Raw genomic sequence first — 12,720 nt, forward strand, 5'->3', positions numbered from 1 at the left:
TGGGAAGGAGAAGGCTGGTAGGTTCCAGGTGAAAAATTTAGTAAGGGGAAAGATAAAGAGGTGCGGGAGGGGAAGCAGGGAGGTGATAGGCAGGAAAAGTGAAGAAGGAATAGGGGAAAACACAATGGGTAGTAGAAGGAGGCAGAACCATGAGGGAGGTGATAGGCAGCTGGGGGAGGGGGCAGAGTGAAACTGGGATGGGGGAAGGGAGGGGAAGGGAATTACCGGAAATTGGAGAATTCAATGTTCATACCAAGGGGCTGGAGACTATCTAGACGGTATATGAGGTGTTGCTCCTCCAACCTGAGTTTAGCCTCATCATGGCAGTACAGGAGGCCATGTATGGACATATCTGAATGGGAATGGAAAGCAGAGTTGAAGTGAGTGGCTACTGGGAGATCCTGTCTGTTGTGGTGTACGGAGCGGAGGTGCTCGACGAAGCGATCCCCCAATCTGCGTCGGGTTTCACCGATGTAGAGGAGGCCGCACCGGGAGCACCGGATGCGATAGATGACCTCAACAGACTCACAAGTGAAGTGTTGCCTCACCTGGAAGGACTGTTTGGGGCCCTGAAGGGTGGCAAGAGAGGAGGTGTAGGGACAGGTGTAGCACTTACGCTTACAGGGATAAGTGCCGGGTGGGAGATCTGTGGGGATGGACGTGTGGACCAGGGAGTCACGGAGGGACCGATCCCTGCGGAAGGCGGAGAGAGGTGGAGAGGGAAAGATGTGCTTAGTGGTGGGGTCCTGTTGAAGGTGGCGGAAGTTGAGGAGGATAATGTGCTGGATCCGGAGGCTGGTGGGGTGTTAGGTGAGGAGAAGGGAACTCTGTCCCTGTTGTGGTAACAGGAGGATGGGGTGAGGGCCGAAGTGTGGGAAATGGAGGAGATGCAGGTGAGGGCATCATTGATGACGGCAGAAAGGAAACCACAATCCTTAAAGAAAGAGAACATTTGAGATGTCCTGGAATGGAAAGCCTCATCCTGGGAGCAGATGTGGCGGAAACAGAGGAACTGGGAATAGGGAATGGCATTTTTGCATGTGGCAGGGTGGGAAGAGGTATAGTCGAGGTAGTTATGAGAGTCAGTGGGCTTGTAGAAGATGTCAGTGGACAGTCTGTCTCCAGAGATGGAGGCCGAGATGTTGAGAAAGGGGAAAGAAGTGTCCGAGATGGACCAAGTGAATTTGAGGGCTGGGTGGAAGTTAGAAGCAAAGTAATTGACCAGCTCAGCATGGGTGCAGGAAGTAGAACCAATGTAGTCGTCAATGTAGCGAAGGAAAAGTTGGGGAGCAGTACCAGAATAGGTTTGTGGCACAGACTGTTCCACATAACCAACGAAGAGGCAGGCGTAGCTGGGGCCCATGCAAGTTCCCATAGCTACACCCTTGGTCTGAAGGAAATGGGAAGAGCCAAAAGTGAAGTTATTAAGTGTGAGTACCAGTTCCACCAACCAGAGGAGGGTAGTGGTGGTGGGGAACTGATGAGGTCTATGGTCCAGAAAGTAACAGAGGGCTTTGAGGCCTTCTTGATGGGGAATTGAGGTGTATAAGGATTGGACATCCACAGTGAAAATGAAGCATTCGGGACCGGGGAACTGGAAGTTATTGAAGAAGTGGAGGGCATGGGATGTATCCCGGATGTAGGTGGGGAGGGACTGAACTATGGTGACAAAATGGAGTCACAAAATGGAGACAGATACAAGTTCGGTGGGACAGGAGCAGGCAGAAACTACCGGTCTACTGGGACAGTCAGGCTTGTGGATCTTGGGGAGGAGGTAAAACCAAGCTGTGCGGGGTGTGGGAATTATGAGTTTAGTGGCTGAGGATGGAAGGTCTCCGGAGCTGATAAGGGCCGTGGTGGTGCAGGGGTTTGATGTTTTTTGGTGGGGTCCTGTTCCAGGGGTAAGTAAGAGGAGGTGTTGGGGTGTTGAGGTGTCAGTAAGAGGAGATCTTTTCATTGATAATCATTTTGCAACTTTTCAACAACTGTCTGTAAAGTTTAATCTACCTAATACTCATTTCTTTAACCCTTTGATATCAAACTTTCCTGAGGTGTCTGAGAAAAATATTTTGGACTTGTTTCTTTGTATCAATCCATTGGGTAATTGTTTAATATCTGCTATTCGGGATAAGTTAGTGATTTTGAGGCGTGCCCCCTTTGATAAAATTAGAACTGCCAGGGAACAAGATCTAAATATCTCCTTATCTGATGCAGTTTGGGATTCAATTCTTAAGTCAGTCAACTCAGCCTCTCCTTGTGCTCACCACTGCCTTTTGCAGTTTAAGGTTATATACAGGGCTCATATGTCTAAAACAAAATTATCACGGTTTTACCCTGACATTAGTCCTGTCTGTGATAAGTGTAAAGGGGCTGAGGCTTCCCTTATTCATATGTATTGGGCCTGTCCTAGTCAGGAGAGAAGTTTTTTCAACCCTATCTCATATTCTTAATTGCCATTTAGAATCTAACCCTCTGGTTGTTCTTTTTGTCACCTTGGGTGAAGTAGACATGAACTTGAGTCCGACTAAACGTCGAACATTATCTTTTGCCTCTCTCTTGGCTAGACAGTTGGTTCCTGTTAGGTGGAAAGATGCTGCCCCACCCACTCACGCTCAATGGCTTAGTGATATTATGGGCTGTTTAGACCATGAAAAGATTAATTATTCACTTCTTAATTCGGACATAAAGTTTCATAAGGTGTGGGGACCTTTTCTTGAATATTTTCTTAACTCCTCTTTCAGTTAAGTTTATCTTTTTTTTTGTATGCTACAATCCCTTACTTTCAGCTTTTTTTTGTAATGTTATATGGTTTTTTTGTTGTGAATTACATTGCACTTTTGGTAATCGGCATTATACCTGCTTTTTGCCTATATATGTAGTTACAGTTCTCTGGGGTTGAATGCTCTGATTAATTTTTTTTTCCTTTTACACGCAGAAATGGTTGGCCTGGGTTTTTTTTCAGTGGGAGGTCGGGGTGGATACTAATTTTACATAATTCTATTTTTTTAATGTTATTAATTATAGTATATTGGATTTGTTTGTTTCACACTGTATAAATCTCCATTTTGTTGTTGGGTTTTTTTCTATAGTTTTATTGTAGAAATGCATAAAAAATTAATTAAAAAAAGAGTTGTCAGAGAGCTGCTGCTGGGTCTCAGTGAGGTAGAGGTCCGTCCGCCGGACTACTCTGGGCCTCTGGTCCTCCAGGTTTGTGGGTTTAGCTCAGGGTAAACAACACTGACTGGTCAAACAAAAATGTTTTGGAAATTGTAATGAAGTATCCTTCTACATCTGAGTGTGATGATATTCCTGAGTCTCCACCTGGGACCTGCATTGCTGACAGTACTGAAAACCAAGAGGAAGCGACTGACGTCATGAGAGAAGTCCGGAATACTGCTAAGACCGAGACCAAAATTGTTTCCGGGAATGAGAGAGAGAGATGGAGGACCTTCACTGCTGCCATTAAAGTCCAGCAGTGTAACGGGGAGTAAGTACGTCCCTTCTCTTCATGTGGGACACAACATCTTGCTTCTCCAGATGAGAGACAGAGTTTAACCTGGACAAATATCAGCTGCTCCACTTTGGCAGGTCAAATGTCAGAAGAAGGTATATAGTTTATAGCAGGACTTGTGGGAGTCCTGTTGTTCATGTTAAAAGTCTATACCTCCCCTAAAATAGCAAAATTCAAAATTCACATTTATTTAAGAACATAACAAACAGGAGCAGGTGTAGGCCATCTGGCCTGTCGAGCCTGCTCTGCCATTCAATAAGATCATGGCTGATCTGATCATGGACTCATCTCCACCTACCTGCCTTTTCCCCATAACCCTTAATTTCCTTACTATGCAAAGATCTATCCAACCTTGTTTTAAATATATTTACTGAGGTAGCCTCCACTGCTTCATTGGGCAGAGAATTCCACTGATCCACTACTCTCTGGGAAAAGCAGTTCCTCCTCATCTCTGTACTAAATCTACTCTCACAAATCTTGAGGTTATGTCCCCTGGTTCTAGTCTCACCTACCAGTGGAAACAACTTTCCTGTCACTACCTTATCTATCCCTTTCATAATTTTATATGTTTCTTTAAGATCTCCTCTCATTCTTCTGAATTCCAGTGAGTACAGTCCCAGGCAACTCAGTCTCTTCTCGTGGTCTAACCCCCTCATCTCTGGAATCTACCTGGTTAAACTCCTCTGCACTGCCTTTAAAACCAGTATATCGTTCTGCCTTTTGCCAACATCCTTTTTTGAACTGTGGCATGACATTCGCTGTCTTCCAATCTGCCAGAACCTGCCCAAAGTCCAGAGAATTTTGTTAAATCATCACCAAAGCCTCTACTATAACTTCTGCCATTTCCTTCGGTACCCTGGGGTGCATTCCATCAGGACCAGGGGACTCGTCTATCTTCAGGCCCACAAGTTTGCTCAGCACTACCTCCTTAGTGATAGCTATTGTATCAAGTCCTCACCTCTCATTGCATCCATATCTCTCTTTGGCATGTTAGATGTGTCCTGCACCATGAAAACTGACACAAAATAGTCATTCAAAGCCTTGGCCATTTCCTCAATACCCAATATTATTTCTCCCTTCTTGTCTTCCAAGGGATCTACATTCACTTTAGCCACCCATTTCTGCTTTATATAATTATAAAAACTTTTACTATCTGTATTTCTATTTTCTGCTGGTTTATTTTCACTATCTGGCTTCCCTTTCTTTTTAGCTCACTTAGTGGTTCTTTGTTGCTTTTTAAAGTTTTCCTGATCTTCCAGTTTCCCACTACTCTTGGCAACTTCGTATGCATAAGCTCTTAGTTTGATTTGTCATGTGTGCAGTGAAATGTGTCATTTCCATCAACGACCACACACCCACAAGTGCCACCATCCAACATCCAACCATGGATATTGCAACGTTGTCAGAAACAAGAGAAAATCTGCATGTGCTGGAAATCCAAGCAATACACACAAAATGCTGGAGGAACTCAACAGACCAGGCAGCATCTAGGAAAAGAGTAGTCGATATTTTGGGCTGAAACCCTTCGGCAGGACTGGAGGCAAAAAGCCAAGGAGTAGATTTAAAAGGTGGTCTTTGATCGCAGAGTGGAGACTTAGATCAGCCTGGCCTCTAGTTCTACACATCTCTGTACTTAAACCCTAACTTGATCCCTAACTCCTCTCTGTGTCTCCAAAACCATCCTTACAAAACTAAAAAAAATTACACGTTAGACAATTAAATAATAACCATCTACATCTGAGTTGTGAGTCACCTCACTTCACTGTGGATGTAAGTGTCACTGGACGATAGTCAATGAGGCAGGCTTCCAAGTTCTTCTTAGGCACCGGTATAACTTAAGCCTGCTTAAAGTGGCGGGTACCTTGGACTGCTGAAGCGAAAGGTTGAAGATCTGAGTGAACACTCTAGCCAGTTGATCAGCACGGGTCTTTAGGACTCGGCCAGCTATCTCATCTGGGCTAGGTACTTTCCATGGGTTCACCCTCCAGACAGATGCTCTCATGTCGACCTCAAAGTCCAAAATCAAGGATCACCAGGGGCTGTGAGAGTTCTCGACGTTTTCAAGGACAAAGCAAACTCAGTCGGCATTGAGCTCTTCTGGATGCAAAGTCTTGCTGTCTCCTATGTCACTTGATTTAACTTTATAAGAAGTGGTAGCATTCAAGCCTTACTAAAGCTATTGAGTATCCTTTACTGATTCATTTTTAGTCCAGAATTGATACTTCGCCCATGAGACAGTTTTCCAGAGACCATATCTGGAAGTCTTGTAACTTTTTTGGTGGCCATAAAGTTCCCACTACCTACTAAATGCTCCAATAACATGAGTCTCAAATACTTCTAACAACCAAGTCCAACTCCTAGCCTTTGTATGTGGCTTAGCTACTAAGCCCAGTGGAAATATTTCTACTGACAGGAGAAGGCTCTTGAACCAAAGGGGATAACTTCACTTGTCCAATCATTGAAATGCTCCCAAAACCCATAGACTCACTTTCAAGAACTCTTCATCTCATGTCTCACAATTTTTATTGCTTATTTATTTTTTATTATTACTTCTTTCTTTTTGTATTTGCACAAGTTTGTTGTCTGGGTTGAATGCCCAAGTTGTGTGGTCTTTCACCGATTCTGTTATCATTATTATTATTTAGATTTATAGAGTATGCCCACATGAAGATGAACCTCAGGGTTACATATGGTGATATATATGTAGTCTGATAATAAATTTACTTTGAACTTTGAAGAGGCAAAGGCGGATTACTGGCACCTTAAAACTGGTCGCTGTAGGCAGAAGGAGCTTTTCAGCTGAGTTTGGCTCAATGGATTAGAACTTCCAACCAAACGATGATACAACAGTTAGAATGCTGTCAACATGACAACTGTAGAAATTTTCAAGTCTTTGCTGGCGTACCGGATCTCCTCAAACTTCTTATGAAGCAGAGCCGCTGGCATGTCTTCAAAGTTCAAATTAAGTTTATTATCAAAATACAATTTTGTCACACATGAGATTCATTTTCTTGCAGGCATACTCAATAAATCCATAACAGATTAATAATCATAATAGAATCAATGAAAGACTGCACCAACTGAGTATTCAACCAGTGTACAAGAGACAACAAATTACAAATACAAAGGAAAGAAATAATAATAACAAATCAATAAGGAATAAATACGGAGAATGTGAGATGAAGAGTCGTTGAAAGTGAGTCCAGTGACCTTACTCCGACTCCTCGTCTTTTTTTCCAGTCCTGACGAAAGGTCTTGGCCCAAAATGTCGATTGTACTCTTTTCCATAAGATGCTGCCTGGCCTGCTGAGTTCCTGCAGCGTTTTGTGTGTGCTCCACAGGTTGTGGGAACGGTGCAGTGATGGGATAAGCGAAGTTGAGTGAAGTTAGCCCCTCTGGTTCAAGTTCCTGACGGTTGAGGGGGAATAACTGTTCCTGAACCTGCTGGTTTGTACCTCCTTCCTGACGGCAGCAAGAGAGAAGTGGGTGGGGTGTATCAGCAGACTTTGAAATGGCATTAGAGATTATTTTGTGATTGGGTCGATTGTTTGGCTCAGGATAGATTCTCTGGGACGTTGACGTCCAGGAACTTGAGACACTCAACCTTTCCATCGCCATTCTCATCCGTATCCAGGTCAAATACAGGTCGTCTATCACTCGGCAGCGCTCGGCTCCCTCCGTCGGCCCTGTTCGGACAGGCTCGGCTCTCTCCGTCGGCCCTGTTCGGATGGGTTCGGTTCTCTCCGGCTGCCCTGTTCGGACAGGCTCGGCTCTCTTCGTCGGCCCTGTTCGGACAGGTTCGGTTCTCTCCGTCGGCCCTGTTCCAATAGGCTCGGCTCACTTTGGGGGCCCCGCACGGATAGACTCGGCTGGGCACGGCTCTCTCCGGCGGCGCTGTTCGGTACCGCGCTCGGTAAGGGTCGTGACGGTTTGACAACCGGACCAAGAAGCCCCGCTCGGATAGACTCGGCTCTCGCAGTCGGCCCTGTTCGGACGGGCTCGGCTCTCTTCGGCGACCCCTGTCGGATGGACTCGGATAGGCTCGGGTTTCTCCGGCGGCCCTGTTCGGTACTGCGTTCGGTAAGGGTCGTGAGGGTTTGACAGCCGGACCAAGAGGCCCGGGAGCGCCTGGACTCGGGACGCTGGACCCGGAGCGGCAAGAGGTGAGTGTGAGCGGGCGAGGCGGAAGCTCGGGAACTGGGGCTGGGAGCGGAGCGGTGCCGGGACGCTACTGGAGTCGCGGCGTAGCCTGCGGCCTACACCGCCTGGGTGATAAAGTGGACGCGCTCACAGCAGCGCCTGTGGGGGAGTCGGGCTCCGTCCGCAGGCCGGACCCGGGGTCGATGAGGAACCGAGGGAAGGAGAATCCGTGTGGTGTATCGGACCCCAAGCGCGGCCCAAAGCGCAGCCCTGGCTCTAGGTCCAGGCTTCAGGCAAGGCCCCAGGCACGGCTAAGGCTGCAGATCCAGGCCCCAGGCAAACCGTCCCTGACTTGTTCACCCACAGGTCAGTTCACAGTCTTTACGGAGGGGGTTGTACACACAACTGGCACACTCCTCTATGAGGGCAGTTTATTTCCATAAGAAACCGGCGCAGGAGTCTGCCATCTGATCCGTCCAGCCTGCTCGGCCATTCAATCTGATCATGGCTGATCTGACCGTGGACTCAGCTCCACCTACGTGCCTTCACCCCAGAACCCTTACTTCCCCTGTGATGCAAAAATCTATCTAACTAACTGTGTCTTAGATATTTTAAAACGTAGCCTCACTGCTTCTGTGGGCAGAGAATTCCATGGATTCACTACTCTCTGGTAAAGCAGTTTCTCCTCATCTGTCTTAAATCTATTCCCCCGAATCTTGAAGCCATATTCCCTAGTTCTAGTCTCACTTACAAGTGGAAACAACTTTCCTGCCTCTGTCTTATCTATACTTTTCATGGTTTTATATGTTTCTGTAAGAATATTCTGGGCCACTGGCTGAAAAAGCATTGGTGAATACACTCGGAGTATGGTGAGCAGTTTTGGGCCTCTTATCTAAAAAAAGATGTCCAATCACAAACGAGAAAATCTGCAAATGCTGGACATCTGAACAACACACACAAAATGCTGGAGGAACTCAGCAGGCCAGGCAGCATCTAGGAAAAGAGCACAGTCAACATTTTGGGTCGAAACCAGCTGAGTTGCTCCGGCCTTTTGTGTGTGCTGCTAAGAAAAGATGTGCTGGCATTGGAGAGGGTCCAGAGGAGGTTCACAAGAATGATCCCAGAAGTGAAAGGGTTAAGGTACAAGGAGCTTTTGATGGCTCTGGGCCTGTACTTGCAGGAGTTTAGAAAAATGAAGCAGATCTTCATTGAAATGAAACCTATCAAATATTGAAATGTTTAGATAGAGTGGCTAAGGAGAGGATGTTTCTTTTAGTGGGGGAGTCTATGACCAGAGGGCACAGGCTCAGAATAGAGCTATGTCCATTTAGAACAGAGATGAGAAGGAATTTCTTTAGCCAATGGATGATGAAGCTGTGGAACTCATTGCCACAGATGGCTTTGGGGACCAAGTCATTGGCTATATTTATATTGGAGGTTGAAAGGTTCTTGATTAGTAAGTGTGTCAAAGGTTATGGGGAGAAGGCAAGAGAATGGTATTAAGAGGAATAATAAATCAGCCATGATGGGATGGTGGAGTCAATGAGCCGAATGGCCTAATTCTGCTCCTGTACCTTATGTTCTTATTTACGGAGTTCCACATTGACCTGCTTGAAGCCTATCCCTGTATTGCAACCGATAACTTTCAAGTGGACGATTTTTCCAAAGGGAACAGTAATTAGGCAGATGAGGGCAAGGGCTCAACAGGAGGGACAGCACAGGTTGGCTGAATGGCCTGTTTCAATCATTGTATATTCTGTATAATGCAACATACAGTCCTTCAGAATCAGATTTATTATCACTGACTTAGATCAGGTGACATTAGGTGTTTTGTATGTTCCTGAAGGTTGTCATAGCCAGGGGCAGATGAGCTTCAATTATCTATTAAAGGTTTCCAATGTCAAGCATCTCAAGTAGCCTCTGACAACCAAGTCCAGCTCCTGGCCTTCATGTGTGGTTTAGCTACAAAACCCGGTGGAATCATTTCTAGTGACAGGAGAAGGGGTAAACGTGGGCTACTGGTGCCTTAAAGCCGGTTACTCTGAGCAAATGGGACTTGTCGTCCATGGTTGGCAGCTCATCTAGGAGCAGGATTACTCAAACCTCTGCTGCCTCCGGTGATACCCACCTCATGGGGAAGACCAGGAGTGAACCCTGATGGAAAATCTGGAGCTGGAGTCCCTGAGGCAGTCCTACTTCGAGTTCAATGCTGACTGGCAATTCCTGCAATGCTGCTGGTGCCAGACTGTGTCAGTCTTTGCCATTGCTTTGGATTCATCAGCTGTGTGGAGAGGGGGAGCCTTCTGCATGGGCAACAGCTTGCTCTCCATATTGTACTGATTTGCGTTATTGGCTTGTGTATACGTAGACAGCAAAGACACAATACCAATGGAGAGCCTCATTATATAAGTTCAAAATCTGGCAGTTTAAAAGGAATCTGTGCTGGCTGTTTGTGAAACTAGTGCACAAAATTCTTTTGCTATGTATGTGGTCTTATAGAGGGAAAACAAATCAATGGTGATCAAATGGTGAAACAGACTCCACATCTAATTCTGCTCCTATGTCTTATGGTCTTACAAGGGGATAATAAATCAGCCATGATTGAATGGTGGAACAAACTCAATTGCTGAATGGCCTAATTCCGCTCCTATATCTTATGGTCTTATAGTATCCAATTCCCCTTTGAAAATTGCTGGTAACTAAAGAAGCAGTGAAAACCACTGTTGTGGCTGCAGCTCATATATCAAATATGAACAGACTTCTTGTGCAGAAAGACCTCAGTAATCACCTTGTTAAGATCTTGCACTTTATCATTTCCCTGCACTGCACTTCCTCTGTAACTTTTACAATTTATTCTACGTTGTTACTTTTTTTTTACCTTGTTCCCCCTATGCTGAAGTCAGTACAGACTGGCAACTGGTAGTAAACTGGATTAATCATTGGCTTTATGGGAGAAGTCAGAGAATGGTAGTAGATGGTTGCCTCTGAGTGGAGGCCTGTGACTAATGTTGTGCTGCAGGGATCGGTGCTGGGTCCGTTGTTGTTTGCCATCTATATCAATGATCTGGATGATAATGTGGTCAACTGGATCAGCAAATTTGTGGATTTCACCCAGATTGGGGGTGTGGTGGACAGTGATGAAGGCTGTCATGGTATGCAGCGGGATCTGGATCAGCTAGAAAAATGGGCTGAAAAATGGCAGAATTAACTTAATGCAGACTAGTGTGAGGTGTTGCACTTCGATAGGACCAACCAGAGTAGGCTTACACAGTGAATGGTAGGGCACTGAGGAGTGTGGTAGAACAAAAGGATCTGGGAATACAGGTCCATAATTTGGTGAAAGTGGTGTCACAGGTAGATAGTCTAATCACAAACAAGAAAATCCACGGGTGCTGGAAATCCAAGCGACGCACACAAACTGCTGGAGGAGCTCAGCAGGTCAGGTAGTATCTGTGGAAAAGAGTGCAGTCGACGTTTCAGGCCGAGACTCTTCACCAGGACTGGAGAAAAATGCTGAGAAGTCGGAATAAGAGGGTGGGGGAGGGGAGGAAGAAATACAAGCTAGTAGGTGATAGGTGAAACCGGGGGAGGGGTGAAGTAAAGAGCTGGGAAGTTAGTTGTTGAAAGATACAGGGCTGGAGAAGGGGGAATCTAATAGGAGCAGACAGAAGGCCATGGAAGAAAGAAAAAGGGGGAGGATCATCAGAGGGAAGTGACGGGCAGGCAAAGAGATGAGGTGAGAGGGAAAAGGGGATGGGGAATGGTGGGGGGGGGGTGGGGGAGGCATTACTGGAAGTTTGAGAAATCGATGTTCATGCCATCAGGTTGAAGGCTACCCAGGCAGAATATAAGGTGTTGTTCCTCCAACCTGAATGTGGCCTCATCGCAACAGCAGAGGAGGCCGTGGATAGACATATCAGAATGGGAAGTGGAATTAAGATGGGTGGCACTGGAAGATCCTGCTTCTTCTGGCGGATGGAGCATATGTGCTTGGTGAAGGGGTTCGTAGTGGATATCGGGTCCTACCGATATACAGGAGGTAACACTGAGAGCACCAGATACAGTAGATGACCCCAAAAGACTCACAGGTGAAGTGTCATCTCACCTGGAAGGACTGTTTGGGGTCCTTAATGGTAGTGAGGGAGGAGGTTTAGGGGCAGGTGTAGCACTTGTTCCACTTGCAAGGACAAGTGCCAGGAGGGAGATCAGTGGGGAGGGACGAATGGACAAGGGAGTCACATAGGGAGAGATCCCTGTGGAAGGCAGAAAGTTGGGGTGGAGTGAAAGATGTGTTTGGTGGTGGGATCCCATTAGAGATGGTGGAAGCTACAAAGAATTATATGCTGGACACAGGAGGCTGGTGGGTGGGAGGTGAGGACAAGAGGAACCCTGTCCCTGGTGGGGCGGCAAGAGAATGAGAGAGGGTAGATGTGCATGAAATGGAAGCGATGTGGTTGAGGACAGCATTGATGGTGGAGAAAGGGAAGCCCCTCTCTTGCAAGAATAGAACATAGAATAATACAGCACAGTACAGGCCCTTCGGCCCACAATGTTGTGCCAACCCTTAAACCCTGCCTCCCATATAACCCCCCCACCTTAAATTCCTCCATATACCTGTCTAGTAGTCTCTTAAACTTCACTAGTGTATCTGCCTCCATCACTGACTCACGCAGTGCATTCCACGCACCAACCACTCTCTGAGTAAAAAACCTTCCTCTAATATCCCCCTTGAACTTCCCACCCCTTACCTTAAAGCCATGTCCTCTTGTATTGAGCAGTGGTGCCCTAGAGAAGAGGTGCTGGCTGTCCACTCTATTCCTCTTAATAGCTTGTATACCTCTATCATGTCTCCTCTCATCCTCCTTCTCTTCAAAGAGTAAAACCCTAGCTCCCTTAATCTCTGATCATAATGCATACTCTCTAAACCAGGCAGCATCCTGGTAAATCTCCTCTGTACCCTTTCCAATGCTTCCACATCCTTCCTATAGTGAGGCGACCAGAACTGGACACAGTACTCCAAGTGTGGCCTAACCAGAGTTTTATAGAGCTGCATCATTACATCGCGACTC

General features: G+C 46.3%; 1 protein-coding gene across 2 annotated transcripts in view; it reads left to right on the top strand.

Annotated features, from left to right (window-relative positions):
• The first annotated feature begins 7,526 nt into the window (after positions 1-7,526).
• Positions 7,527-12,720, top strand: part of phrf1 (PHD and ring finger domains 1) — a 195,397-nt gene continuing 190,203 nt past the window's right edge. For both annotated transcript variants that reach the window (XM_072272921.1, XM_072272922.1), the window contains exon 1: positions 7,527-7,674. The gene's annotated coding sequence lies outside the window, so the exon portion shown is untranslated. The remainder of the gene's footprint in view (positions 7,675-12,720) is intronic.

The sequence above is a fragment of the Mobula birostris genome, chromosome 11, assembly GCF_030028105.1.
Source record: "Mobula birostris isolate sMobBir1 chromosome 11, sMobBir1.hap1, whole genome shotgun sequence".
Lineage (NCBI taxonomy): Eukaryota > Metazoa > Chordata > Chondrichthyes > Myliobatiformes > Myliobatidae > Mobula > Mobula birostris.